This window comes from Catharus ustulatus, chromosome 2 (assembly GCF_009819885.2).
Source record: "Catharus ustulatus isolate bCatUst1 chromosome 2, bCatUst1.pri.v2, whole genome shotgun sequence".
NCBI classification, from domain to species: domain Eukaryota; kingdom Metazoa; phylum Chordata; class Aves; order Passeriformes; family Turdidae; genus Catharus; species Catharus ustulatus.
The window spans coordinates 118221091-118227841 of record NC_046222.1 but is presented as its reverse complement, the minus strand read 5'-3'; the positions used below and the strand labels follow the sequence as shown (position 1 = coordinate 118227841).

The 6751-nt window shown below is 42.6% G+C and overlaps 1 long non-coding RNA gene across 1 annotated transcript; it reads left to right on the top strand.

The window, feature by feature from the left end:
- The first annotated feature begins 251 nt into the window (after positions 1-251).
- LOC116992616 lies at positions 252-3707 on the top strand. Its single transcript, XR_004417084.2, has 2 exons — positions 252-404; positions 1175-3707. It is a non-coding gene; the product is annotated as an uncharacterized LOC116992616 (long non-coding RNA).
- The last annotated feature ends 3044 nt before the right edge of the window (positions 3708-6751 follow it).

Genomic DNA, 6751 nt, shown 5'->3' with positions numbered 1-6751 from the left:
CGCACTCCGCCCTGTCTCGGGCGTGGCGCTCTTGGCACAAGCGGAATATAAAAGCTTCCCGGAGCGGGGACGGAGCTCACCGGGCTGCGAGGGATATGCTTGGGCGGCGGGTAACGCTCGCACGGAAGGGCGGGAGCGGCCCCCGTCGTTGGTTTCGCCCACGCCCTCCCCCCGGGAGCCCGTGACAGGTGGAGCGGCCCCCGCCGGCGCGCGCGCGCCCCCGCGGCTGTCACGTGTCGCGGGCCGCCGCGCGCGCTTCGCGCGAGAAGCGCGGCAAGTCTCGCGATGGTTCGAGGGCGTGAGGGCGGGGAGGGCCCGGCCCGGTCCCGGCTGCGCGGTGGGAAAAGCGCGAAGGATGGAAACGGCGGCACCTGGGAGTTCGGCCTCCAGGGCACGCCTCGCCTGTGAGTAAAGCTCTGCCTTTCTTCAGGCGCGGAAAGGAAAGGGGGATTGCTGCTTGCTTTCCCTGCTTCATACGGCTTAGCGTAGGTCCAGCCCGACTTGTAGACGAAGCGTTACCTGAGGATCGTAGATACCTTGAGGGACCTGGAAGGTCCTCTCGTTCCAACCCTGTGCCCTGGGCAGGGACGCTACACCCGGCTGCTCAGAGTCCCATCCGACCTGGCGCTGCCAGGAATGGACATTCCCGCCTGCTCCTGTGCCTCCACACCACCCTTGGGTTCCTCCGCCCTTCCCGGCTCAACCAGGAATCCAGGGGACCGCGTTTCTCTTTGCGGTACCACACAGCCAGCACGCTGTAGGGATTTTAAGTAAAGTGTTTGCAAATCGTTTGGTCTTGGCTCTGCTGTGGTGTGTACGAGGAGCTGAGCCCTGCTGTGGGTGTGTGAGGGCACAGCTCATTCCCATTTCACTGGAAATGGATCAGAACACCCTTCTGTAACAGCGTTGTATCTCTTTGGTCTCTGGCTGATGCTCCGTGTCTGGGCTGGCTTTTCCCATTTGAATTTCCTATTTGGCAATTACCAGGTGCTCTAAAGTAAAAGTAAAGCCATTGGCTAACTTTGGGAATTCGGTGAACAGGGTCAAAGACCAGCCTATGCAGTGGATGCTGCTGCTTGCTGGTTCTCCTTTGTCACTCTTCAGTCGTGCTCACAATATTGAAGCATGTTTCTGCCTTTGTAAGTATGAAACTAATGTGTCTGATGTTTTTCAGGTGTATCTTCACACGTTTTCTGGTCCTGATGGTACAGAGACACTGGCAGGAATGGAGACCTGGTCAAGACAAAGTCTTAAATGAAATGCAAAATAAAGAGTCAGCAGTGTGCCCATGCTGCTCTTAAAAGCAGACCCTTGTGATGTAGCTCTGCTCTGATGCAAATTTGGGAAGAAAAAATGCATCTGGGTTTGATGTTGCATTTCTTCATAAAAGAGTCAGCAGCCGGTTTGTTGAGAGTGTTGGTAAAGCAGACAGGCATTTGTGTTTAAAGGACTTGCAAGTTTGGAATCCAGGTAAAACCCAAGTTTTTTGGTTCTGTTTTTGGCCATAGTCTGTTAATAGTGGAAACTTAATGGTCAAACATCTGTGTTCATGTGTGTCATCTGTGGCTTCTATGTCATGGATTCCCTCAGCAGAGTTTCCTCAGGTGCCAAGAGCCTGACTGGTTGGGAATGTGCCATAAATATGGAATTTAAATGTAGATTGTTCCTGTGGATCTCAACTCGCAGATGTTAAGTTTCCACTTTGCAGTATCCTGAGTATAAACCAGCAGAAAGGAGAGTAAAGAAAACCATTTCTCAGTGGAAGAAAGGGATTGCTAAACAACAGAGCAAATCAGGCAGCAGAGAGTCCTGGTGCAGCTGAAACTTGTGTGCACCTGAAGTTACAACAGCTGAATTACATCTCTAGTACTGTTAGTGCCACTCTTGACCTCCTGTAGCTTGCCTGAATTGCTGGGATTGAATTTCCAGATGCCCTTATTTGTTTGTTTGCTATCACTTCTGAGTCGGGTAGCAAAATTTGAAGGGGCAATAGATCAGTCCTTGTTGGAGACAATTGCAATCTCATGGTCCTCTGTAGTCCAGGCATACTTGGTAGTCACCTGCAGCAAGATCCATCCCTGGGAAAACTCTGGTGTTTGAAGCTGGAAACCAGCTCAAATTGGTTTGGTTTTCATTCCTGCTTGTTGAAGTTCTGGGCTAGCTTTGATCAACTGAGTAAATGAGGGCAGTGGTCATCTCCTTACCCAAGAGCCTGAAGAAGCTCGGGAGCCACGTGTGATCTCTGCTGTTACTGTACTGCTCCTGATAACTCTGCTGTTACCAGTACTGTTACTGATGCTGTTGAAGAAAGGGTTTTGAGTTGTGGAGTCAACATTATGCTCCAAACAGCTCAGGAGATGAGGCAAAATGTGATGAGACACTCTTGGGTTCATGTGACAGATGTGCACGTATTGAGAGACAGCACCAAATAAAGCAAGCTGACCAACAGAGCCCAAAGGATGCCATTTTGTGTCCTAAAAACCATAAATCTAATACTTAAATTGTTGCCATCTTACCAAATTTCAGTCAACCTGCCTGAAATTCGTGGCTGTTTGGCATATGAGGGAAAGCAGCATAAACTAGTAAAATCTGTTAGTAGGTCAGTTAGGGAGAAAGCAGTTTCATTATTAGTTTTCTTTTTCTGTATTTATTTTCCATACTGTTGTTTTCTTTTACTTCAAGGGGAAAGAAGAGCTTAAATTACTAAACTTTTATTGATATTTGGAACAAAAAAAAAATCCTGTGGTGCTTCATTTTTGTATTTTAGCAGTGGGTTTTCTATTGTCCAGGAGTTTGTAGTAAAATGACCTGCAATTCACATGTTCCTTGTGCTACACACATTGAAGTTCTGATGGATGTTTTGACAGCATATGGTGGTCAAGAAAGTGGGGAAGCTGATCTAAACCCCAGGATTTTGGGTTGGTTTGGGTTTTTTTTTACCTCCCTCAAAAAGGAAAATCCTTTTGTTGGCGATGAGGAAGACCAATACATGAACAGGAGAATTATTATTGAAAATGGGAAAAAGTCATGTGGATGCTGTTTCTCAGTATGTTAAAGAAAAAATTTCTCTTTAATGTCAGAAATACTTTCTTAGTTTTGGGTAGTAAGGGGAGTGAACTAGTCTAGGAAATGGGCTATTATAAAGAAAAAAATACAGTTTTTTTAAATGAAAGTTTTAAAATCAAGGCTAAATGCTTTGTTGTAGACCTTAATTTTTATTGTTGTGTCTTGCTTGAATCATGTCATTGTTTTAGTCTATTGCCCTCTGTGTCCTTGGTTAGCATAAGTTTTAAACCTGGATTGTCTTTGAAGGGCTTGGTGCTGGAATTCATCTGGGAATTAAGTGGCAATTCCTGGTCATAAGAAGTCCACATGGTCACCAGGTAAGCAGTAATATCCATCCCTGTGCAGCAACATGTCAGCAATTCAGTCCAAACATGGCAAACCATGAATTTATGTCATGGCCTTAATTGTGTTCTGAGCTGTTCCATGAAATTCAGAAAGCAGGGCATTTTTGGGTGTTCTGTAGATTTGCTGTGTAAGAGAGGCCAATTCTCTGCATGCCAGCATGAACAAAGGGACCTCTTTGCTGAAGCTCTACCAGTAGAAGAAACAACTGTTAGAACATCTGTATCCTATTTTTGCAGTATATAGATCTGTGTTATACTCACTGACAGTTTCTGCTGACTTGGAGAAATAAATAGTGTTAAAAATTATACTTGTCCTGGAGGTGGTTCCTTTACAGTGCTACTGTTGGTAGTTTCTTAGATTTTTTTTTTCAGTTGTGCCTGTACTTCCTACCTCCAGCACTTTCGGTTGTGTCTTTGGTGTGCATTCCAAATGTGAAATGGTAATAGTTTTAGTCCAAATGTATGGTAACAGCTTTAGGTGACTGCCTGTCCTCTCCCTAGGAACCAGATGTGGCAGCTTTTCTGACTTGCCACCTTGCAAAGAAATCACCTGTTTGACAGGAGGTGATCCTGAACAGGGATCTCTGCTCTTCCAAAACAGAGAGTGCAGAGAAACTGAAATTTCTTGCATGTGTTTCCATGCAGGAATTTGAGAGGCTGATAACAAAATACTGTGTATATATTAGGTTGTCTTCAGATTGACAGTTGTAACTTAATAGAATTTGGCAAATGCTGTGAAGAAGAGGGGGGGAAAAAATCCCATTTTTTTGTTTCTATGGTGGTTTTATATGTATTGACTTAATATCAGTAGTTGGGCTGATACCTTTGCAGCCTGCTGGTTTTCTGGCTTGGAAGTAAAAAACAAATCACATTTCTAAACCAGCTCTGAGCATAATTGAGGGGTTTTATGTAAACGTTTGAAGAGAGCCAATCCTGATGCTCAGCAAAATAGGTGAATGGATATCTTAACTTTTGTTAATCCTGGGACAGAATAAAGTGTTTTGGATAATATTGAATTCTCTTCTATTTTGTTTTTCTCCAAGAACAGAGGATGTCACATGCTCTTACTGAATTTAATTTAGTGCTTCATACACAAATCTTTTAGAGAAACTATTTGGGAATTACTTATTTTTAAAGCCTCAACTGTTGTGTATGTTGCTTTTTATTAACATTTATGTGGATGTTTAAAGGGACAAAATCTTCAATAACCAATCTAAAACACTATTTTGGTTGCAGTCTCTCTGTCCATTTCTTACAACATCAGCCACTTTTAAAATCAGTTATTTTGCACAGGTAATGGTAGATACTAAATCTTGTAATGGTGCACAGATGGGAGTTGTAAAGGTGCAAACAGCCGAAGCAGCTTTGGGACATTGGGTGTGGCAGAGTCAATGCTTTGGCTCAAGAAGCTCCATCCTGCACTTTCTAAACCCAAATAGTGACAGTTCAGAATTCCTTACAGCAATGGGTGAGTCAGGGCATTTCAAATGAAATAAAGCATCATGCTTAAATCTGAAGGCTTAGCTGCTGTAGGACAACTCTACATTTTTCAATGCTCCCAGAATGAGGTGGCATTCCATTAACTGGATGTATAGGACACAGTGAGTACAAAACAGGGTTATACTCAAAACATGTAAAGGTGTTCATCATTTGTAAATGGAAGATAAGCAAAACACCAATCTGAAATGGGCTTTTTTTTGTTTGCTGTATTTTATTTTCTCAAGTTTGCTATTGTCAAGAGGCAGATTATGTTTAGAATTTCTCTAGGGGTTTGTTCTCCACTGTGTCTTCTGCATGTCAACAAGAGTTGGATCAGGCCTCTCACAGAGCTGCAACCACCAGGATGATGTGAGGAAGACAAATACTTCATCAGCTCAACATTTGTACAATCCAAAGCTAATCCTGCCTTTAAGTACATCTTTGCTTGCTTCCCCCTTCAGCTGCACTTCAGTTGGGAAGCTGTGAAACAGGAAATCCTTAGGAATGGTTGGAAGAAATTCCCAGCTTACAGTTTCTCAAGACAGGGTTTGGTTTCTGTTTGGAAGTTTGCAGTTGTTTATTTGTAAAAATGCACTCAGTGCTACTGAAGTTTGTGAGTTCTTTTAATGGTGTTTTGGTTTTTTTCTGTCTGTAAATGAATCCTGTGGTGGTTTACTCTTGTGAGAAAAGTTAAAACTGTTTTTCTCCATGGATATGTAATCCCAGTCCCCTGTAATCAGGAGTTTCTGAGTGAAACCCCTCAGAGGGATTTTACTTCCTTTGAGTAAGAGGAAGGAAATTGCCATTGGTCTCAATGGGACAAAAGTTTCTTGGGATTTGGGGCAGCAAAGGGAAGCTTCACTGAGAATCTGCAGTGTTTTCCAAAGCCTTGATATCCTTAACTTGGTTCTTTTTCTGCCACTAGTGGATATACAAAATATCACTAGAAATTGTGAATTCAGATCTTCACTTAACAAAGTACTTGTCCAATGGCTTGTTAGTATCAGTGAGAAGAAAGTTCCTCTAATATTCCTTCCTCTCAATCAGAAATATCCACATCCCCTGATGAACTCAGATGCTTACATGTTGGCATCCAAGCTACTAGAGACTGTGAAAGTAATGATGCAACTGCACTATTTAAAAGACATGAAAGTTTGAAAGTGCATGGGTACATTTTTTCCCCAAGGGTAATATATATAAAAAAGGACCAGGATATGGTCTTAAGAAATTTATATTGATCCTCTTCAGTTTCTAGTTGTTTCCTATATGAAAAAGAGGACAAATGTGTGGGTTTTTAAATTACTTGTGTTGTTGATCATGTAATTGGTTTGGGGGTTTTTTAGTAAGTGATTGGATTTGTTTTGTTTTTATGACATATTCCTTCAGTGCAGGCATATTTCTAATTAATAATAGCCCCACCATCCCAAGGACCTGAACCTGCAGGTTCTGGAATACCTTCTGAAGAGACTTTCTGCTCAGTAAAGATCAAGTCCCATTTTTAATGAATCCATCCAGATAAACTTTCAAAATTTAAATGCTTATGAGTTCCTTTGTTCAGGAAATCAAGCAAGACACAGGTTTTCTTGCAAATTCAGTGTTGTTCCTGGTTTCTGTTACATCAACCCATGCTAAATGAGGCATCCTGTACTATTTATGCTTCTGTCTCTCTGAAAAGCAACCAAATACAATATATTTGATTAGTGAAGAACAAAACACCTACTGTAAAGCCTCTTTTGTGAATCAGCTGATTTTTTTCATATCTGTTTGGGGTTACTAATTTTGCCATGCAGGTGCTTCTTGTCAGAAGTCTGCAAAACACGCATGGGAAATACAAGTAGGAGGATCACAGTTTCTGTCTCCCA